General features: G+C 38.5%; 1 protein-coding gene across 4 annotated transcripts in view; it reads left to right on the plus strand.

Moving 5' to 3' along the window:
- The window catches only part of FHIT (fragile histidine triad diadenosine triphosphatase), a 1,485,355-nt gene that overhangs the window by 415,734 nt on the left and 1,044,884 nt on the right, over positions 1 to 24,737 (plus strand). For all 4 annotated transcript variants that reach the window (XM_065933362.1, XM_065933361.1, XM_065933363.1 and 1 more), the window contains one exon: positions 7,714 to 7,806. The gene's annotated coding sequence lies outside the window, so the exon portion shown is untranslated. The remainder of the gene's footprint in view (positions 1 to 7,713; positions 7,807 to 24,737) is intronic.

Genomic DNA, 24,737 nt, shown 5'->3' on the forward strand with positions numbered 1-24,737 from the left:
CGGGGATCTTCCCGACCCACAGATCAAACCACCTGGATGTCTGTGTTCGAATCCTCATTCCACCACTCAGGCCCTCGGGTTCCACTTGGACAAGATACTCAGCTCCATGAGAACTTCTCAGGCTGTTATAAGGGCTACATTAGCTAATGTATGGTAGGCCTTTGGCATGCTATATGCTGTGTGATTATTAATTTTTCATGATTATGATTTTCATTTTAAATACAATCTAAGCCTCAGAGCTAGTTATTCGTGGAGATGTAACTGAAACTCTGGTGGGTCTTTTATTCAGTGCTCTCTCTTCCCTACTTTGCTATCTAATTGGTTAGTTTTCATTCATCCTTTTAAAATCTACATTTATAAAGTCAGAGCTGTTAGTGAAGATTTTATAAGAACACTTTCCAAGGTGTTTTTTTTTTTTCCAACTGCCAAGTCCAGAGATTTAGAATGTAGCTTGGTGCTGAAGTAATTGGCTCTCTTAGTCTTGAGTTATAAGAAGTTCCCTTTCAGAGTGTAAGGTTGAGAACCATGAGAAGAACTCTCACATTTTGGTAATTGCTTTAAGGAATAACTTACCTTTTAAAAAAATGTTATTCAGTTACAGTTCCTTCCTTCCCTCACCTTGCTGTTTTGAGAATCTCCTCATTATATATCTCCACCAGCTTGTTTTCTGAGTTTCCCCTTTTAACTATTTCCTCAAGTACAGTCCCTTAATATTATTTTCTTTTCAGCTTATCAACTGCTTGGAAAAGTGATATACTTTTTAGTACTGAAGAGTTTCTGAGGAATGTAGAAATGATTCAGTCTTAGGAGAATACAGAAATGATTTAATCTTAGGTGAATACAGAAATGATTTAATTTTCTACCTGTCAAAGAACTGAAGCATTATGAAACTGGCCTTAGCCAGCTACTTGAGGCAAACTGTACACTCTATACTACTGTTATATCACATCAACAGATAGTTCATGATCAGAGATTAATTCGGAAACTCTCATTAGTATGTTGAGCTAAGAACAGGGATGAAATGTTTTAATACCTCTTGAATGCAACTTTTGTGTGTGTGTGAGACAGAGAGAGAGAGAGAATGGGGTGGATTTAGCTATAAATAAGACTGAACTCCACAGTGCTCTGATATTGATAAAGTGGGTGTCTTCTAAACTACTTTTAAATGTATTTCTCCTCTTCCTGGTAGTTAACCAGACAAATTATAGTTTAGTTATCCCCATGGGGAGTTTTAAATCAAAAGGACTAACAGTTTTTTTTTCCCCCAACATAAGTGAGAGAACACCAGGAAATAAAATTACAAATATATTTCCATTTTGTCATAAAGAAACGTAACATTTTCCCTGTTACTTAGACATCAGTTTAAACTATGACATTTCTCTTGTTTTGACTAGCACTAGAGTAAGAGAGAGAAATGTTCTATTACAGGGACCTTATTGCCTGAAATAAATCTCTCAGGATACTTTAACGTTCTCTTACCGTGCTCTTTTTGTGGTCTCCATGGTTCTTCTGTTTGGTTATTGAAATGTTTGACAAGTGACAACCATGCTAAATTTTTCACCTACTTTTTTGTGCTCTCCCTCTAAAACTGAAAATTAGAACGAAGTAGGCAAGTTTCAGGGCTTCCTTGGTAGCTCAGCTGGTAAAGAACCCGCCCGCAATGCGGGAGACCTGGGTTCAATCCCTGGGTTGGGAATATTTCCTGGAGAAGGGAACAGCTACCCAGCCCAGTATTCTGGTCTGGAGAATTCCATGGACTGTACAGTCCATGAGGTTGAAAAGAGTCGGACACGACTGAGCGGCTTTCACTTCACTAGACAAGTTTCAGTCCCTCCCATCCCCCATAATGGAACCCATGTTGAGCCAGGAATGCTGTGTATTCAACGTTGATCCATGCATCAGTCCAAAGTTATTAAGTGCTTTCCATTCAACATCTGTGTGAGGTGCTATGAAAACTGCAAACAGCACCTTGAACAATTCCAGACCTCAAAAATCTCCCCTTATTTTCCTCCTTTAGTTTCCCTTCCTTCCTCTCTTTTAGTCAACTTCCCAAAGAATTTGAGGCTGTTTAGTAAATTAAAGGTAGTGTGCAAATGGCAAAATAAGCATAAGACAGACTTGTGATCATCTTTATTAGTATGAGCCCATGGGATGAAAGAGCTAAATTTGGTTATAAGTTTCCTGGTCTCTAAGGCAGAAAGGGAATTACTAATTTATATAGTCTTCTTTGTCTGACCAGAGAAAGCATCACAGTTTTTCACTCTGGTAGAATTTCTTTGGGATCAAAACTGAAGGTGGAAATCAAAACTGGTTTACGAAGTGAACATTGACTTTAGTGCAGTTTTCAAGCAGAGGAATAAGTATGGGGAGGAAATATTCAGGGCGTGAATTCATATCTGTCTTGCTTACTGTTGTGTCCCAGGGCTCAGCACTCGTGCGCAGTGCCAAGTAGGTGTTGGAGACTGTTGTTATTTTAGTCATTAAGTCATGTCCAACTCTTTGCAGGCCTGAACTGTAGCTCTCCAGGCTCCTCTGTTCATGGGATTTCCCAGGCAAGAATACTGGAGTGGGTAGCCATTTCCTCCTCAAGAGCACCTTTCCAACCCAGGGATTGACCCTGTGTCTCCTGCATTAGCATGTGAATTCCTTACCCCTGAGCCACCTGGGAAGCCCCAGGTAGTGGAGGTACAGTTCTTCAATTAAAATGGACCACTCAATGGACAATTTTGCACTGACTTTCAGTAACAATGAAGATACTACTCTGCCCTTGAATGTTGTATTCTCTCTCCCCAGAAACCCATACTTCAGTTTACACATTAAACCCGATTTTGTTTGTTTTAGTATCTCTGAAAAGGATCTGCTTCTTTCCTCTGGAGCTCTTCCCTCTGGTGGAAAATACTCACTCCCTGTGGAACCGTTTGACTACTGTCTGTCTCCTCTAGTAGGCTCCAGAAGGCATAGATCACATTTGATTTTGATCACCTTCATACCACAGCCTGTATCATAGAGTCTGGCACTTACTAGATACTCATTAAATACTTTGTTGAGTGAATGAAAGTCACTAATTACCAGACAGCATGGTGGGTTGTGCTTTTAATGAACTTTCAATGAAAATGAGGATAATGGATGAAAACGAGGATACTGTTACATATAATAATGAGGATACTCTTAAACATAATAATAATGATGCTGATGCTTAGAAAAAAATGGTGATGGTAGCTACTTCTGTTAAATTCTAACCATGTTCCAGGCCTTTTACATAAAATGTACCCCTTATAACGCAATGAGGAAGGCAAAATTATTCGCTGCATTTTACCAACGAAGAGAATGAACATTAAAGGAGATTGATGACTCCGATAAAGTCATGCACTTAATTGGCTGGTGGAGCCCAGGATTCAAATGAACATTCGTAACCACCATGCAAAATTGTTCTCCCTGTGCTATTTTACTAAAGCATCCTCTGGTTTATGATCTGGAGGAACAAATTGATCGTGTCCTCATGTGTCCTGAGCAGTGTGATAAGTTACTGTGTGACAACCCAAAATAGCAACAGTTCTCCATCACTTCCGTGTGAGGCCTCCACTGTGTTTTTAGCCAGCAGTAAAAAAAAAAAAAAAAAAAAAAAAAATGTAGAATCAGGGGTCATAAGATTCTTTATTTTCATTTTCAGAGCATTGGAGTTGGATTTTTTTTTTTCTTTCCCACCAATCTTCTTTGGTGCACCACCCCCTTGGTTAATGTCTTTTGCTGCAGTTCTGTTAATAAGGAGTTATCACATATTTCATTTGTTCATTTGAAAATCCAATGTTTATTGCCGTGCAGAGCGGCCACATTATTATAAGCACTTACTCGGGCAAATTAAATGATTCCATGTAGTAGCTCTGCAAAGTCTGATTTCCATGTGTGGAATCATGTTTATCATCACCCAATTTGAAAGGCACAAAACAGCACATTTACATTGGTAACTCTTTTATAACATTCCTTTTCTACATTATTTGTTTGCTCTGTTGTTAGAAACCAACCCAAATCCCTTCTTGGAGGAGGACACACACAAAAGGATGGCAATATTTTAATATTAGGGCTGTGATGGGGTGAAGCAATTGAGGCATGTCCAGCATTGCCTTCTGCCCTCATGGGTGCATTATGTAGATTCAGGGATTGCCACATTTTCCTTTAAGAGTTTAGCTAACTGATTCTTCAAGAACATAAAGTCTCTCAAGGAAGTGTACATAGAAGGCATTTTTCAACACAGTATTGGCCCAGGAGGAAGCATTGGATCTTTTGGGGCTTTCACTTCATGATTACTGAACTTTCCTGTAAGCTTTTTTTTTTTTTTTTTCCTCCACAGATTCTCCCTCCAGGAAGAGAAGGAACATTCTTTGCAATTCTAGCCTCTTTAAAGAATGACCTCCTTGCCTCAAAGAGGGTCTTTCGGTATTACTGGTAGAAATGAATGATCTTAAAGCTAACTTTTATTTTAAAGCAAAAATTCCATTTTGGAAGGGGGGAAGAATTTAATCTCAAGCCCTAGAACATATAAGGTTAATGGCAAACTCGCTTCAAGGAGAGAAGTATAAAAAGCAAAATTGCTCAGTCGGCTGAAGAACTAATCAAGCATATTGTTCCCTTGATTCTATAAAATTACAGCGAACCTTTTAGGAAGGTTGAAAAGATGTCCGTGGTGTGCTCTCAGTTTCCTTGTCTGTAAACGCATGTTCCCTCTTCCCAGAGGCGCTGGTATGCGCTGAAGGGGGTCTCCTGGCTAAGGGCTGAGTGTCTTTCCAAATGACAGATGGTTCCCTCTACTGGCTGAACTTAAATTCAGTCCTCTGAGCTGAGCCAACCAGGGAGGAATCACCATCCTTCTCACTGATAATGAAACCAGTTTTGAGTTTCATCCTTAAAGAAACCAACCACCCGGGGCCAGTTCAAGCGTACACAGGAGCTGGTGAGGGACCTCCTCCCTGTCTCCTCCTCCCCGCCCTCCTTTCTTCCTCCTTCCCTTTCCCTTTACTTCCTTTATTTCGAGAAAAATTTAAAGGTACAGACAAGCCCAAAAGGTAGTGTAAAGGCATCTGTATTTCTACTATCTAAAAAGGAGCATCTGTTTATGTTTAGTCAGATTTACTTCCAGTTTGTGTGTGTGTTTCTTTTCAAAGCAATTATTGATGAAACCAAATTCCCTGTTAACTAACACATCTGGCTTTCCTTCCACTCTTTACTCTCTCAGCTGTCTACCAAAAGTTCCCTACCATAAATTTAGGATGTTTTTAACTAGTATATTGTTTATATTTTTTATGCACACACATATATATACCAACAACCAATATACACTATTTTGTTTGAATATTTAATGTTTAAATCTTTCCTTGTTGCTTTTTTAACATCACAGTATTTACAAAAATTAGCTTAATTGATGCCATAAAAATCAATTGATCAATTTTAACAGCTCCGTAATATTCATATATCCATTTAGTGCATTTTATTGACTTGTTCCATTTCCAGTGCAACTTTTAGATCATTTCCAAAGTTTGCTGTACAATAACAAAAACATTTCAGTATTATTTTAGTATATGTCTTCTTGTGTCCATGTTGCTTGAGTCCAGTATACCCTGTAGGAAGAATCAGTATACCATAGGATATTGTAGTATTTATTTTGATAAATATAATGAAATTGCTCACCAGAAAGATATACCAGTTCATGATTTGGCCAGAGGTAAACTAGACTATTATGCTAATTTTTTCCTCCATCTTAGACAACACTGACTTTTGTCTACCTTTTCCATGTTTACTATTCTAACAAAATAAAAATGGAATTCCATTAATATAATATGCATTTTACCCTAGTGATTCTGAGCTTTTTTTTAATGTTCTTTGTTCATTGAGATTTCTTCTTTGAACAACCATTTTTTCCTATGTGTTTGTTCATCTTTTTTCTTGACTTTAGTAGTTCCTTATATGTTTTGGTTACTTATTCCCTGTCTGTTTCATGTTCTTTGTTGTTCAGTCGCTAAGTCGTATCTGACTCTTTGCGACCCTATGAACTGCAGCACACCAGGCTTCTCTGTCCTTCACTGTCTCCCAGAATTTGCTCAAACTCATGTCCATTGAGTCAGTGATACCATCCAAGCACCTAATCCTGTTCCCTCTTCTCCTCTGCCCTCAATCTTTCCCAGCATCAGGATCTTTTCCAATGAGTTGGCTGTTTGCATCAGGTGGTCAAATACTGGATCTTTAGTTTCAACATCAGTCCTTCCAATGAATATTCAGAGTTGATTTCCTTTAAGATTAACTGATTTGATTTCCCTGCTGTCCAAGGGACTCTCAGGAGTCTTCTCTAACACCACATTATGAAAGCATCAGTTTTTGGCACTCATTCTTCTTTATGGTCCCACTTTCAAATCTGTACATGACTACTGGAAAAACTATAGCTTTGACTATACAGACCTTTGTCAGCAAAGTGATGTCTCTGCTTTTTAATACCCTGTATAGGTTGGTGATAACTTTTCTTCCAAGGAACAAGCATCTTTTAATTTTGTGGCTGTAGTCACTATCCACAGTGATTTTGGAGCTCAAGAAAATAAAGTCTGTCACTGTTTCCACTTTTTCCCATCTATTTGCCATGAAGTGATGGAACTGGATGCCATGATCTTTGTTTTTTGAATGTTGAATTTTAAGGTGGCTTTTTCACTCTTCTCTGTCACCTTCATCAAGAGGCTCTTTAGTTCCTCTTCACTTTCTGCCATTAAAATGGTATCGTCTACATATCTGAGGTTGTTGATATTTCTCCTGACAATCTTGATTCTAGCTTGTGCTTCATCCAGCCTAGTGTTTCTCATGACATACTCTGCATATAAGTTAAATAAGCAGGGTGACAATATACAACCTTGATATACTCCTTTCCCCATTTTGAACCAGTCTGTTGTTCCATGTTCCAAGAACAGTTCTAAGTGTTGCTTCTTGACCTGCATACAGGTCCCTAACATGTGCCAGGAAATTGTACTTGGTGTTTTATCCTAATTAAAAAAAATATATTCTCTTTATAAATATAACCTTTATATATATATATATATATATATATATATATATTATTATTATTATTATTATTATGCCCATTTGACAGAAGTGAAAAGTGAGATTCAATGGAGTTCAGCAGCTATATTAGACACAGAGATAATGAAATGCATTACTAGAATTCAAACTCAGGCCAGTAGGACCACAAACCCTTGTTCCTTCTGTTGTCAGATTCCTTCTGATTCTCATGGACACTAGGGTTTCAAAAGAAAGTTAGGTAAACTGGCCCGAAAAGTACCCTTCAGACAGGCCAGAGGATTTGGCGTAGACCACCACAAAACGAGAAAGGCACTCTTGCTGACAGGCTGGCAGGTTGGCTTCATCTTTCTGCAAAATAGAAAACCCCAATGGCATTACTGGCTGACTATGCAGCTAGAACAGCCCAGGACTGACTAGAAGTGGGAAGATGGAATTTCAGAGCACCATTCTGCCTCTTCCTTTATGTGATCTTGTAGGGGTCAGTGCAGACCACTGACAATACTTAGACATTACACATGTGCCTTTATTCTACCCTTTCAACAGTACCAATGCAGTCCTGTTTGCTCAGTGTTCATGCTGGATGTCCCTAATGAAGCTGTACCTATAAGCCATCTGGATCACTGCAGAAATGATCATCTGAATTTCTCTTTTCTGATGTAGGTATTCCAGGACTGCCAGCCTGCCGACAGCCTCTGCAGAAACTCTGCACACCCTTCTGTTGAGCGTTCTGAGGAAGTAACCATCTTCAGACAGGTAATGTTTATTACTTAATTTAAGATTTTTTTCATAGAGTTAGGCATACCTGACTTACTATGGACATCTGTATCATAGCAGTAAGATTCCTATGTACACATAAAATAGAACTCTTAAAATGGTAAAATTTCAGGGCTCAATTTCCTTAGAGAATTTACCCTCTCCTGACTTCTATTTGTAGGTGCCATTTAAAACTCAAGGTATAAATATTATGTCAGTTAAATAAGGAGTGATGACTTTAGTTTTTGAAGAAAGCATTACCTTCCCTTTTATGAAATGTAGTATAACTGTTGCCTGATTGACATCTATTATATTATTCTCCCCCCACCAGACAGTTACACATATTTAATAATTTTTATGTGTAAAAAGTAAGGTTAAACAGTTACATAGTCGAGTTGTTAGGCTTTGCATGCTTTTGAGAGTGATACTGGAGATGAGATGGCATTAGTAGTAGCAGGAGGTCACATCTGACATGAAATGGACCTCCTAAAATGGCAAGGGATTGTTCTTGGCCAGAGGAAGTCCTAGTGGCATTGGCTGGGACAGTGAAGAATATATCTTATAAAAAAGACTTGAGGATAGAACAAAGTAATTACTCATCTTTGTATGTATTTGAATGATTTCAGTGGATAAGTTTAATATGCATTTTAAAAAATAGGGCAGTAAAGGACTGTAAATACGTGAATATGGGCACTGCTTCCCCAGCATGATATCAGTGGGTAGTGCTCATTTAATCCCTTCATAGGACTCATGTGTGCATACCCCTCTCCTCTTCTCTCCTTCTCATCTTTATTCCACTCACAGTATCCCCCCATCCCAAAGTCTCAGCTAACAATTTAGCATGTGTAATAAATATAAATATTGAACAGCCCCATGTGTCAGAACACAAACATTTATTATGCTTTCAGCCACGACCCAGTCTCCTGTTTCCATTTTACATTGTCTGCCCTCTATTCTCTCGTATTCTACAGTTGTTTAAAGTTCATAGATTTATGCAAAGTTTACAAAATTGGGCAAGACTGTCCCTCAAATGTGTAGGGCTATGACACATTGCTGTGTTTTCTAGAAATACTCATCAAATGCAGATTATGGAGGAATGAGTCAGGCATCTTCACTTCTTGATGGCCCTGACTTCTTTTGGGTGAATCACCTTCCTGTCTAGAAGGTTTTTCTGGAAGATGTAGAAGGCTTAAGGATGGTAAAGGAAATGAACTGAAATGGAACCCTGGTGTGAGCTTTGCATGGAATTGTTTGATCCCTGTGTTATGGTTCTGGTTAGTGTTTTTGAGCCCTGAAGCAAAGCTCTTTTTAACATGAAAGCTGTCAATATGAAATGTATAGATCTAAAAGAGGAGTATTTTAATATTAAATATTAGCAGAAAGAGGAATTGCAGACTATAACTTTGACTTTTAGCATCTCCACCTATTTCTCTTTGCTTGGAAAGACTTCTCTTTTCTCTCTTCATAGTAAAAGGCACGTGCTTCATGATTCTGAATATCTATACTTCACTGTTTCTTTTCTTTAAAGAGACTGACAGGTTTCTGCCATTTGCTGTGTGATCTTGGTTAACTCATTTAACCTCTCTGAGCTCTGGTATCTTCCTCCACAATGTGGGGCTAATTATAGGAACTGCCTCACAGAATGCTTATGAAGGATTAAATGGCAATTATTATAAAGTGATAAGCAAGATACTTGGCATACAAAAGCTCTTAAGAGATTGTAAGGACTATTATAAGAAGGAAATGTGCACTTACTGATTTTGTATCACTGTTTAAGGATATTATTTTCAATATTCTGTTTCTCATAGGATATTACCTATTGCAGTTTTCAATGAGGCAAGATATAGAGATATCTGAGATCAAAAAACTAAGGTAAAATAAATAATGTGGCAAAGTACCATGTAGATTATCTCTGGTAGTCATGAACCCGTATAAGCCTCATTGCTTTGAGATTAAATGCTGCCAGTGTTACAGCCAGATCTGATTGATGTTTTATCATTTTATCATTTAACTTTATGCTGTACTTTCATTCCACATCTTCTCATGCACTTGGCAGGATGATCAAGGAAGCTCTGACTTATGTTTCTACCTAAAATCAAAACCAAATATCACTAGATGAGGTAATGAATGAAGGTTAAATATTTTGAGGAGACGAACTGAGAAATGCAAAAGAGTGTTTCCTAAATGTTTTTCACTTGTTTCCACTTCTAGCATGGCTAAGTGTGTGCTACTGAACCTGGTATTTTCACATATAGGAACTGTAAAGTATGGGAGAAAAACTACCTGACAATCCTAGAGAGTGAAAATAAGTAGGTAGATTCTGAAAGGGACTTCAGATTCAAAACTTAGAAGCAGGCTCAGTGCAGAGTGATTTCCCCATTTTATGGCTTTTTTGACTGAGGGTACGCCTGGTGAAGTTAATGTCACTTCGGGTGACTAACTCCAGTAGAAAAACCACAGTCTTTTTGGCTTGAAGACCCCAGGAACAGGGTTCAGTGCAACAACAGCCCCTGTAAAATGAAGCTAGAATACTGTTCTTAAATTAATAATTTTATTTATTTACTTTTGGCTGTGCTGGGTCTTTGTTGTTGCAGACTTTGTCAGTTGCGGCAAGTGGGGGCCACTCTTGCCGTGTAGGAGCCTCTCTTTGAGGCAGCTGCTCTAGTTGTAGGGTACAGGCTGTAGGACACATGAGCTTCAGTAGCTTCAGCACATGAGCCCAGCACTTCGGCTCCCAGGCTCTAGAGCATGCTCGATAGTGGAGGGTCATATGCTTAGTTCCTCTGTGGCATGTGGGATCTTCCTGAACCAGAGGTTGAACCTATGCCTCCTGTATTGGCAGCTGGATTCTTTACCGCTGAGCCACCAGGGAAGCCCTTAAGCTAGAATTCTGGAGAGCGGAATGGCGGATGGGGGAAGCTTCCAATTCAGTGCGTAAATACAAAGCAAAGTTTTGACTGACACCTGAATCATGGATGTGTGGAGCAGACACAAGCTAGCACAGCTGAAGATGAAAGAACTGAAATGAAGTTTGAGCTGCCACCCAAGAGATAGTTTTCACCTTGTGTATAATCAAATTATGTGCCTGCTAAAACAAATAAATCAGTACTCTTTACAGAATTCTAACAGATTTTAGAGTCTTTGCTCCAAAATATTTGCATCACACATTCACATAATACAATCCCAAATTACATAAGATATGAAGAATCAAGAAAATGTGACCCCTTCTGAAGAGGAAAGTTTAATTCCAAGATGACCCAAAGGTGGGAATTAGCAAAGATTTTTAAACAGCTATTATAACCATACTCAATGAGGCTAGAAAGATACACTCACAATGAGTAAAAAATATAGTAAATGGAAACTACAAAAAAGAAACAAATGGAAATTCCAGAACTGAAAATATAATATTTGAAATAAAAATTCACTGAGCTTACATCCAAAGGAAATAATAGAAGGTGTCAGTGAACCTAAAGATAGAACAGAAGCAAATTTCATTCTTAAGAACAGAAAGAAAAGAGTTTTTTATTTTTTAATTGTTGACCATACTCCACTGCATGTAGGAACTTAGTTCCCTGATTAGGAATTGAACCCACATCCCCTGCACTAGAAGGTGGAGTTTTAACTGCTGGACCACTGGGTAAGTCCCAGAAGAAAGATTTAAAAAACTAAACAATAACAAATAGAGCCTCAGAGATCTATGTAACATAAGTAAAAATGTCTAATGTATATGTACTTGGAGTCTCAGAAGAAGACAAGAAAGAGAATGGGAAAGGAAAATATTTGAAGAAATAATGGCCAGATTTTTTAAAAAATTGATAAAATGCATACATTTACAGATCCAGAAACTCTGAACTTCAAACAGGATTAATTTGAAGAAAACTGTACCTATGCACATCATACTCTAACTGTTGGACACCAACAGTAAAGAGAAAATTTTGATAGTGGTCAGAGAAAATGGCAGGTTACCTTCCAGGACACTGTACTTTAAATTAGCACAGCCTTCTTATCAGTAACTACAGAGTCTAGGAAAAGTAAAATGATATTTTTAAAGTACATAGAAGGAAAAAGAAAAATCCTGTTAACCCAGAAATCTATGTATAGTGAAAATATCCTTTGAGAATGAAGGCAAATTAAAGACATTTTCAGATAAAAGTAAGCTAAGAGAATTCATTGCCAGCAGACCTACAACACAAGAAATGCTAAAGGAAGTTATTCAAGCTGAAGTGAGATAACACCAGATGGAATCTTAAATCTTCAAGAATGAATCAAGAATGTCAGAAGTTGTAAATATGAAAGAGTGTTGTTTTTTTTCATCTCAGTATCTTTAAAATACACAGAAAATTTAAAAGCCAAATCTAACACTGCCTTGTGATACTTATAATGCGCTATGTGTAGATATCATATGTAAGACAATTATAGCATAAATAATGAGGGGGATTGCATAGTAAATGCACTTATATAATTGTATAGTTTTCAATTTTATATGGGGTGGTAATGAAATGAACTCTTAAGTAGACTGTGAAAGGTCAAGAATGTATATTTTAATGCTTAGAACAATAACTGAAAATCCAATAGATAAAGTAGAATCTTAAGCACTTTAAAAATGATCCCCCCAAAATGCAGGAAAGATTGAACAGAGAACAAAAAGCAGAAGAAGCAAAAGGAAACCAAGGAATGAAATTGTAGCTCTAAGTGCAACCATATCATGTTAATCATATTTATTTATATTGAATGATGTTATTGTTCCATTGTGCACTTGTGTCAGACTCCTTTTGACACTGTGGACTGCAGTATGCCAGGCTTCACATTAAACATTAATGTTGTGCACTGGCTTTTGGAACTCAAATAAAGGCCCTTTCATGTTGGGTGAAACTCTTCTTGGTAGATTGGACCTAGGCTGGTCTTTGGAGAGAGATCAAGCCCTGAGCCTCTGATGTGGGAGCACTGACTCCAAGACCCTAGACAACCAGAGACAACCTAGGGAATATCAAATAGTGAGAACTCACACAAAGGAAACCACTTGAATACAAGACCCTGCATGACCCAACCACCAGTAGCACCTTGTGCAGGACAATCTCATCTAAACAACACACAACACAAAAATATAAACCAAATCATCAACAGACAGGATTACCACCTCACTCACCCTTGCCCATCAGAGGAAAAACAAACAAAAACTCAGCACAAATCTCACCCTATAGGAAGCTGACACAAACCACTGGACCAAACTTAGGAGGGCAGAAACCAAAAGGAAGAAAGAATTCAGCCTTGAAGCCTGGAAAAAGAAGACCTCAAACACAGTAAGTTAAAAAAAAAATAATGACAAGGCAGAGAAATACTACAGAAATGAAGGAACAAACTAGAAACACAGAAGTCCAAATAAACGAAGAGGAAATAGGCAAACTACCTGAAAAAGAATTCAGAATAATGATAGTAAAGATGATCAAAATCCTTGAAAACAAAATGGAGAAAATGCAAGAATCAATTAACTAAGACCTAGAAGAATTGAAGAATAAACATGCAAACAACACAACTACTGAAATTAAAAATACTCTATAAGGAATCAGTAGCAGAATATCTGAAGCAGAAAAATAAATCAGTGAGCTGGAAGATAAAATGGTGGAAATAACTTCTGAAAAGCAGAATAAAGTAAAAAGAATGAAAAGAACTGAGCATAGTCTCAGAGACCTCTGGGACAATATCAAATGCACCAACATTCAAATTATTTGGGTCCCAGAAGAAAAAGAGAAAAAGAAAGGGTGTGAGAAAATTTTTGAAGAAATCATAGTTGAAAATTTCCCCAACATGGAAAAGGAAATAGTCACTCAAGTCCAAGAGTCACAAAGAGTCCCATACAGGATAGACCCAAGGAGAAACATGCCAAGACACATACTAGTCAAACTAACAGAGACTAAACACAAAGAAAGAATATTAAAAGCAGCAAGGGAGAATCAACGAATAACATACAAGGGAAACCCCATATTCTTAACAGCTGAGCTTTCAGCAGAAACTCGGCAGGCCAGAAGGGAATGACAGGATATATTTAAAGTACTGAAAGGGAAAATTCTACAACCAAGATTACTGTACCCAGCAAGGATCTCATTCAATACTGATGGAGAAATAAAAAGCTTTTCATCAGACAAGCAAAAATTAAGAAAATTGAGTACCACCAAAGCAGCTTTACAACAAATGTTAAAGGGAATTATATAGTCAAGAAATACTTGAGAAGAAAAAAGATCCACCAAATCAACCACAAACAATTAAGGAAATGGTAATAGGAGCATATGTATCAATAATTATTTAATGAAAATGGACTAAATGCTCCAACCCAAAGACACAGACTGGCTGAATGGATATAAAAACAAGACCCATATATATGCTGTCTACAATAAACCTACTTCAGACCTAAGACATGTATAGACTGAAAGTGAGAGGATGGGAAAATATATTCCATGAAAATGGGAAGCAAAAGAAAGCTGAAGTAGCAATCCTCACATCAGACAAAATAGACCTTAAAATAAAGAAGATTACAAGAGATAAGGAAGGACACTACATAATGATCAAGGGATCAATCCAAGAGGAAGACATAACAATTGTAAATATCTATGCACCCATAATAGGAGTACCTCAATACATAAGATAAACAATAACAGACATGAGAAATCAACAGTAACACAATATTAGTAGGAGACTTTAACACCCCACTCATACCAAGTGGGGAAAAGACCTAAACACATTTCTCCAAAGAAGACATATAGATGGCTAACAAACACATAAAAAGATACTCAACACTGCTCATTATTAGAGAAATGAAAATCAAAACTTCAATGAGGTATAACCTCACACCAGTCAGAATGGCCATCATCAAAATGTCTACAAACAATAAATGCTGAAGAGGGTGTGTAGAAAAGGGAACGCTCTTGCACTGTTGGTGGGAATGTAAATTGATACAGCCACTATGGAAGACGGTATGGAGATTTCTTAAAAACGGGATAAAACCACCATATGACACAGCAACTCCACTCCTAGGCATATACCCTGAAGAAACTGAAATTGAAAGAGACACATGTATCCCGTTGTTCATTGCAGCACTATTTACAATAGCTAGAACATGGAAGCAACCTAGATGTCCATCGACAGATGACTGGATAAAGATGTTGTGGTACGTATACACAATGGAATATTACTCAGCCATAAAAAGGAATGCATTTCAGTCAGTTCTGATGAGGTGGATAAACCTAGAACCTATTATTCAGAGTGAAGTGTGTCAGAAAGAAAGATAAATATTGTATTCTAATGCATATATATGCAATCTAGAAAAATGGTATGAAGAATTTATTTTCAGAGCAGCAGTGGAGAAACAGACATAGAGATTAGACTTATGAACATGAGGAGGGGGAGGAAAGGGTGAGATGTATGGAAAGAGTACCATGGAATCTTACATTACCATATGTAAAATAGATAGCCAGTGGGAATTTGATGTGTGGCTCAGGAAACTCAAATAGAGGCTCTGTATCAATCTAGAGGAGTGGGATGGGGAGGGAGATGGGAGGGAGATGGGAGGAAGTGTCCAAAGGGAGGGGATATATGTATACCTATGGCTGATGCATGTTGAGGTTTGACAGAAAACAGCGATATTCTGTAAAGCAGTTATCCTTCAATAAAAAAGTAAATAAAAAAGAAAAAAAATGATAATGGACTAAATACTTTAATTAAAAATCAGAGTTTATCAGGATGGATTAACAAACAAGAACTACTATTTTTTGTTGAGATAAATTTTAAATATAACGATACAGTTAAATTGAAAGTAAATTGATGGAAAAAGATACACCATAATAAAAGCAGAAGAAGTCTATATTAGTATCAGAAAAATTAAACTTTAAGGCAAAAAGTATTGCCAGTGTTAAGGTGTGTTTGATAATAATAAATAGGTCATTACATTAAGATAAGAATTATAAGTGAGTGTTTATACCTGATAAAGTTCCAGTGAGGTTACTTTGAGTATTTTTGAGTCTAGAAATTTTTGAGGATAATCCAGTTGTAAGTTAAGAGACACAGGTTACTCATCACTTTAGGGTAACGACCATTCCATAAAACTGTGGCATCAAAGCTCAACACAAGTGAAAGCAAAACATCGCTGGAGAGTGTAGATATCTTTATGTCTACACATATGAGAGGGTCTCTAGGCTGGAATCAAGTGACATACATCCAAGTTATTACTAGCTCCACTATTATCTAGCTAAGAAATAGCTACCTTATTTGTGATGGTTTATAGACAATAAAAAATAAGATTAACTATATATATATATAATTATCATATATTAAAATCAGGAAAGAATTCCACCAGTGACTATTGCTAACAGGGTTGTAAGTATACGCTGAGCACACACAGATGCACACCTGGGTTTTCTGGCAGGGAGAGCAAAGAGGGAAACACAGGAAATTTCAAATTCGTATGATCAGAAAAGTCAAAACATTTCAGAAATTTCTCATGTGATCTTAAAGATCCCTTCCTGTATTTGAGATTTTATAAAACTGGGATAATAACATCTACCTTTCAGAATCTTGGTAGGAATGATTGGGACCACACTGGTATATAAGTATTATTTTACTGTTGTCTTTATATAACTCCAATAAACATGCATGGTAGAAATCTAAGGAATCTGACTGTAGTTAACTTGAAACGCCAGTGTCTGAACTTCTGTGGCTTATCTAGTTACTATTTATTTGTGTCCCTATGTTGTCAATAACCATGAGAAGTATGTTACAGTCTTCTATGTACAAAGTAGGTGTTATAAATTAGTAAATTAGGAAACAGCCCCAGGGAAGTGATATCACTTGACCAAGACACTGTATAAATGTTTTAAGTCAAAATTTGAACCCCTTTCTCTACATCACCAAATCCTGTTTTATTTCTACTACATTATACTGCTTCTAGTGCTTCCCATGTGGTGCTAGTGGTAAAGAACCTGTCTGCCAATGCAGGAGACACAGGAGATGCGGGTTTGATCCCTGAATCAGGAACATCCCCTGGAGGAGGGTGTGGCAACCCACTCCAGTATTCTTGCCTGTAGAATCCCATGGACAGAGGAGCCCAGCAGGCTATAGTCTGTAGGGTCTCGAAGAGTTGGACATGATTGAAGTGACAGCATGCATGTACTGCTTCTAAAATATTGAATAAGTTTAACACTATTGGTATTATTTCCAAGAAATATTCCAATTTATAAAGCAGTTGTTGTGAAGAACTGGCACATAGTACGTTAAAATTCATGTGATATGAAATCACCAATGGAATCTGACTCAGAAGGCCCCACATACCCCTACCAGCATCTAAATATCTATATTTTGCATCTTAAAAAATAATTTCTTCAAGATTTGAGGACTTGGATAGTGACAGAGAGTAAGGTCACCCTGGGACTGATAGTGACAGCTTTGCCAATACAATTGGAATGTTTTTTAACTGTAAAGCTTATTTAATGAAAAGAGACCCCCAAAACCTTTTTACTAATGTGTGGTGCTCTCTTGTCAGTTTGAAATGAACCAACTGTCAGCCTGCCAATTACCATGCATACAGTATATGCTCATTAAATCACTCACTGTGTTTCTTCAGGTTGGCAAACTGGTTAATTAAAAAAAAAAAGTGTAGTGTTGCTCTTACAGTAAAGAGGCAGGAATAAAAAAAATGGAGTGCTTACTCTTAATATTTTGGAGTTTGCTTTTAAATGCAGCCAGAAATTGTTCTGTTTTACAGTTTTGATTAAAGGATTGTTCCTTCTGCATCTTTTTTGGTTTTGTTTATAATTCAAACACTGTAATTATAATGGAGTTGCTTTTATAATAGAACTACTAAATCATTCTGTGAGAAGATGAAAACCCAAGTAAAGGGCTCAATTTCTTGTGCTGAGGCTGTAAGGCCAACTTGGGTGTGTTGGGGCTGAAACAAACTGGGAACGGAGGATGGGTTTTAGCTTTGCTAAATCTCTGCTGTGGTATTTTCATTTTAGGAGATTTAGGCCTTATCATCACCTCAGTGGGTGAGTTAATCCCTTTTGAGAGCTGACACCCTTAGGCTCTCATAGCCTATGATAATTAGGCTGTTTGATTTGTTTGTATAGTAGCTCTAAAAAATACCAGTGCCCAAGCTCAACCCTGAATATTCATTGAAAAGACTGATGTTGAAACTGAAGTACCAATACTTTGGCCACCTGATGTGAAGAGCCAATTCACTGGAAAAGATCCTGATGCTGGGAAAGACTGAAGGCAAGAGGAGAAATGGGTGGCAGAGGATGAGCTGGTTGGATGGCATCACTGACTCAATGGACATGAGTTTGCGCAAATTCGGTGAGATAGTGAAGGACAGGGAAACCTGATATGCTGCAGTCCATGGGGTCTCAAAGAGTCGGACACGACTTAGTGGCTAAACAACAACAGCTCCGCCCCAGATCAAATAAATCAGAATCCTTGTGGGGGAGGGAGTGGCTAACTGTTTTTAGAAGCTCCCCAGGCTTCCCTAGTGGCTCAGTTGGTAAAGAATCTGCCTGCAGTGCAGAAGACCCAGGTTCAATCCTGGGTCTAGAAGGTCCCCTGGAGAAGGCAATGGCAACCCACTCCAGTATTCTTGCCTGGAGAATTCTAAGGACAGAGGAGCTGACAGGCTACAGTCCTTGGGATCGCAAAGAGACAGACACGACTGAGTGACTAACACACTTACAGGTTATTCTAATAGGAGCCAGGGCTGAGAGAGACAGGCCTAAATTGACTCGACTTGTCCAGCATTTCAATTCGTCTGATTCAACAGCTCTTATCATCAACCACAAGGCATCAACCAATGACTTAGCAACCAATAAACCCTGTAAGGTTACAGAGAGTTAAACACTCTAGTTTCTGAGCTCCACTTATATCTATGCAATTAGATTCTTTGGAGTCAGGACCTAGGAACCTCCATTTTTAACCAGAGGTCCTAGGTGATTCTTGTGTACTAAGGTATGAGAATTTTCCAAAAGCAAGATAATCTTTGAAAGTGAAGTTGAGTGGAACTTCAGAGGAAAGTACATAAATCACAGTAAAATCAGGGCAGGCTTAAAAAAACAAACAAAACAAGAATTTTGGTACACCCATTTAGGCTAACCGGGATTGTTCATGTTATAATAGCATTAGCCTTTTTGGTGGTGGGAGGGGTAACCTCCCACACCATCACCATCACTATCTAGTACCATGTGGGACCCAGGAATGCACAGACTCTTCATAGCTTCCTTTAACATTTAGATACTGAGGTTAATGATTAGGGCCAATGCATTTTTTGAGGGCCTAGAAAAATATTGAGGACTAAAAGGAAAAGAAGTAGAGTCAGAACAATTAGATATTTATTGAAATGTCAACAAAATAGAACTTTATGCTATTGCTATTACTAAATTTAGTAATTTTAAACAGTCTATGTTTAGAGACATTTTATGGGTTAGCTTTTCTCACTTAAGAATATCTGAATTGCATGATGATTGTTGAGAAATTTTAGCCAATTTTAATATTTTACAAACCAAATTATACATAACCAAATAATTTCAAATGCAAAAATATTAAAATCTCAAGAATTTTACACCCAACAATTGTTTATTGTAATCTATCCTATATAACAAGGTGTTGAGCCTCTTAAAGTTCGTGGGACCTAGGAAGGTCTTGTACCTCAGCGTATATAATTAAAAATTAAATGATAGTTAATTGTCCTGGACTCCATTCTCATTGATGAGGCTATCAAAATATGCATAAGTAACCTTCTGAAGATGTAGTTGAAACTAATCATTGTTGCTCACCTTCATTCTAGGGGGAAAAAAATGTCCAAAAAGGTAAAAGAAGGAAAAACAGTTTTAGCTACATATCGGACTCCCTTTAAACATATAGTATATCACTTACAGGAAAGTTGGGATTGTTAATGAGCATCAAATGAGATTGACAAGGCAAATTGCACAGTGTGGGTCTTGCTTGGAAAATTACCCCTAAGAAATTGTGATAATAGCAACAAAACAACACATAACTCAAATAAGGGACAGAGAAGTAGATGTCCTAGAAATTTGGAGTCTCTGAGGTCAGTTGATACCTAGAGCTATGTGTCTTTTTAAATTCTCCAGCCACTTCCATACCTTGGATTTGATTACATATTAAGTCCCCAGTTTCACAATTCTTCTGATCCATGGATTATGAGTCATACTACTAACATCTTAAGGTACATCTTCTCTTAAGAATGTACATCATTTCATAAGATGTTTCTTTTGTAACAGTTGCCACTACTGTTTTATTTATATTTTGGTTAACATTCCTTTTTGACTGTCTCCTCCCTCAGAATATAAGCTCAAAGAAACCAGGAGTTATGGTTTTTTATGATTTTACCGAATCAATCATGGGGAAGAAAGGGTGGTGACAATCGATCACTTCGTCCTTGCCAACAATGATCAATCAGGAGTGTCATAGTATTGGGACAATGTTACAAATGCTTATGGTCAGGAAATACTTTAGAACGTCATTTATTAAACTTAGATTCTGTAATACCAAGTCAATAAATGAGTGAATGAAAGGAAGCTGCATTCAAGTTTCACCTATATCTCTCCTACCCTCCCCCAGGATCCAAAAGGAAAATAAATAAGTAAGTAAAAGAAGGAAAAGAATCTGCTTTTCTATAAATTCTGTGACTTATAAATGAATAAAATGGCTAATTGTTCACTTGAAAAATGACTATACTTTTGGAAAGGGGCCTGAAAATTTCTTGGCAATACTTCAACTGATTAATAATTTAGAATGATGATTGACTAGAGAATGCAAGTGGAGCTAATAGCCTCTCATTTTCTTCTTGATTATTTTAGACAAATTGGTAAGGCAAGGCAGAGGTGTGGGGTGTTTCGGGGTCACCTGACTAGAAGCTTTGGATTAAAAATGCAGAGGGAGATCCGATCTCTCTAAGGTGCTGACTTCCTCTCTAATGGAGTCAGATGACTTTGTGATGTGTTGCTTCTGCTGCTTAGCTGCGCAGAGCTGCTGTTACACTCCCCAAAAGTCTATGTGAACTATAGGCAACTCCCACTGTGACTGCTGTGTGACGCATCCTGCTAGACACTGGTTAGGAAGAAACAATGGATTTAACACAGTTCTAACTTTAAGAAGTTCAAATATCTGGCGAGAGAGACACATATGTCTATAAATCATTATTCTATGAGGTGAAAAGTATTAAGTGTCTTAAGAGAGGGATATGAACAAATGCCATGGGAGTCATTCGCTTACAGATTTGATGTGAGGTATCTGCCTAATTGGGAATTAGTGATTTGAAACAACGTGAGAAAGTCAAGCTATATGTGTTATGCTGGTAACAGCATTCAAATGAGAAAATGCCTAAGAAAGTAATGCTGGCACAAGAACCTGGTTGGGATTTCCAGGGCTACATAGAACTCTGTGTCTGTATTCAGAAAGATAGGATTTGGGTAAATTATATCCTAGAAGGAGTGAAGCTTCCCCAAGGGTTCAGCTGGTAAAGAATTCACCTGCAATTCAGGAGACACAAGAGATGAGGTTTGATCCCCTAGTCAGGAAGATCCCCTGGAGGAAGAAATGGCAACCCACTCTAGTATTCTTGCTGGAAAATGCCATGGACAGAGGAGCCTGACAGACTATAGTCCATGGGGTCCCAACGAGTTGGACATGACTGAGCAACTTTTTCACTTTTATAACTTTCAGCATAACCAGTTGAAAGTGAAAGGGAAAGTCAGTTGTGTCCGGGTCTTTGCAACCTCATGAATTATATAGTACATGGAATTCTCCAGGCCAGAATACTGGAGCGGGTAGCCTTTCCCTTCTCCAGTGGATCTTCCCGACCCAGGAATTGAGCCAGGGTCTCCTGCGTTGTGGGCGGATTCTTTAGCAGCTCAGCTCTCAGGGAAGCCCAAGCATAACCACGGTGTAAAGCTATTCACTTATGCAGAGCTAACTTTTTACTCAGACATCTACTTATTCATCAAATGTTCACTGAGTACCTAGTATGTGTCAATTACTCATAGATTATGATCTGAAGAAGCTGTCAGTCTGGAAGAGGAAACTTAACAGGCACATAAAATACTCACTTCTTTGCGGAAATGCCCTGGGGGTTATGCCAAGAGTGAAGGGATTCATCACCACTGAACAGCAGGGAAGACTCCTAGTGGAGGTGAAAACTGAAGTAGGGCTTTGGAAGGTAGATGGAGTTTGGTCAAGTAAGATTAACCAATGTGGGAATGACAGCTGAAGAGAGGAAGGAGTAGTGAGCAAAGCCTTAGAGGTGTAATCCTGGGAAATTTATGGAGGAGAGGTGCAGTTTGAAATGTAGACTATGCAAAGGGAAATTTCTGTCCGTAAGGCTGAGCTATCTCAGACTCAGAGAGCTTCCTTCAAAAAGGAGTGATGATATGCCACACACTGTTCTTCATTCATGGTTACATTAACTCCTCTACACACCTAAAAACCCTACAAGATAGGCTCTAGGTAGTTGCTCAGTCGTGTCCAATTCTGTGCGGCCCCATGGACTGTAGCTCACCAGGCTCCTCTGTCTATGGGATTTTCCAGGTAAGAATACTGGAGTAGGTTGCCATTCCCTTCTCCAGAGGTTCTAGTATTATCCCAATTTATAGATGGGGAAATTGAGGCATGGGTGGGTTAAATTACTTGCCAGTTAGTAGGCAGTGGTGGAGCTGGGATTTGAACTTAGACATCCTGGCTGCAGAGTTCTTGCTTATATAAAGGAGGTCTGAGGATCTAAAGGAAATTATAGGAGGGGTGGTGGTGAAATACTGGATATCCATTCCATTTACAAATGGGAGAAAATACAGAGCTTGCAGACTGTGGGTAACTTCTCCTATATCCTTGAGCAAAGAGAGGGGCTGAGCCCCTGCCTCCAATGACATGATGGGGATGCCAGCATGCTTGGTCCCCTTCCTCTAAGTCGGCCACGTTTGCATCCATTCGTGGAGATAAATCCTCAGTACAGGGAAACAAAAGTGTTTTTCAGGCTCTTTTCTGCCACGGTTAGACCAGGACAGGTTTTATGAAAGGAGCTTTTCTGCATCTGCTGCCTTCCGGGGTCACATTCTTAGTGAATCTACAGCCTCAAAATGGAGCTTGTTAGTTGCATGTCATCCAAGGGTGGCAATTAGTTGCATGTGTTTGGTTGGGTGCCAGCTCCCGGGGCGCCAGACCTCAGTGGGGGAGCCACTGTTTGTCATGAATTAGTCTTTAAATAAAAGCAAGTTTTTAAAATGGAGCATGCTAATTTGGGTTTTGCTGACCCCCTCTGAAGAAGGCATGGCCTGTTCGGTGCCAGCTGGCTGAATTGGCATTCAGCGAGAAACTGGGTCCCTACCAAAAATCCGCCTTGCTCCCCTCTTCCAGCACTGGGAGCAAAATGGCAGTGAGGAGTTGGTTGGCCCTGAGAAACAAGGTGAAACGAGGGGCAGGAACAGCATGATCTGATGATGAAAGGGATGGGAGCTGCTCCGATTATCCCCGCTTCTCTCACCACCTTAGGAAGGCAAGTCTGCTGCCCCTCTCTTTCCCCACTGGCGCTGTCCTCAGCCACCCATTCAGTGACTTTCCACATAAAAGGCTTCCTCATCCAATCGCTTATACACTGCTCCTTTTTATACTCTTCCAAGTCATACTCAGGGGATTATCACTGCAGCTTTTAACTTCCCCGAGAAAGAGCTGAATGAGCGTGAATGAGGCGGAAGAGTCTTCAGTGAGAAAGTGTCCCCCACCCCAAAATGCTCACAAAACCCCTAATCACGATGTAAGAATGCCATCCTGTCTTTGGCAGCGGCTGGCTAATTAACAACTACTGTACATATAGGCGATAATTACAGAAACCGTGTCGCACACTCGTGGTAATAGAATACGGGGCAACAGCGGCCCCAGCTCGCCCTACTACGGCGCTTTTACACACGGAGGAGCCATCCCACCAATCAAGGTTTTGAAGCTCCGCACTTTGCCCAAGTGCTAATTGGAAGATTTGTTTTCTTACACTTTCCAGGTGGATAATCTGATCCTGAGAAATTGCGACTGTCAGTTGAAAATCAACAGTTGAAAACAGGAACTCTTCCATTTTTTTTAAAAAAGTTACCTATTTTGGGTTTGTTTTGCAAACATATCTTTGTCTTCCAGTAGATTTGCTCGGTATTGGGAGAGGAGTCATGTACAAAGGCAAGACAGAAAGGGAATTTAAATAAGCTTTACATTCATTCTGAAGATTCAGGAAAGATGGGAAGTTTTTGTGTTTTTTTGTTTTTCCTTCTCAATATAAATGTATTTGTGCAGCGGATATGAGTTGTTCTGGTTACTAATGTAGTGCACATTCAATTTCCTGTAGTGAGTTTTTTTTTGTTTTTTTTTTTTATGCCAGTGCCTCTGTTCTTCTGAATGCAGCATATTAAGTTTACTATTAAACCCACACCCCATTCCTAAGAGACTCAGCCTGAAAGCCTTCCTGAAAGGACAGGAATTTGTTTGTTTGTTTATAGAGATTGATGCAAATTTGACAATGAAGGACATTTTGAATACTTGAGTACCGTAAATAGTTTTAAGGGGTATCTTATTTTTTCAAGGCAATGCATTTTGCAGTTTCTTTAAATGCTCATTTAATATTTTCCGACTAGGCAGGACAATGTGTTGCTTTTAAGGATAAGAGCCTGTAATGAGCCCCTGAGCCTTTAATTTATGATGTATCTGACAGGATTGTGGTGGATCTGATAGGGGATGCATGTGATTATGTCTGCAAGCTGAAAATAAACCAGCTGGTATTTGTTCTGAAAACATTCTGAGAACACCCTCCTGTTAATGGCCCATGGCTTGATCCAGCATCTGGTAAACTAATATACTGTCATTTTTACCATGAAAGTCAGCACAAATCATTAATGATTCCAGCAGCT

This window comes from Muntiacus reevesi, chromosome 4 (assembly GCF_963930625.1).
Source record: "Muntiacus reevesi chromosome 4, mMunRee1.1, whole genome shotgun sequence".
NCBI lineage: Eukaryota > Metazoa > Chordata > Mammalia > Artiodactyla > Cervidae > Muntiacus > Muntiacus reevesi.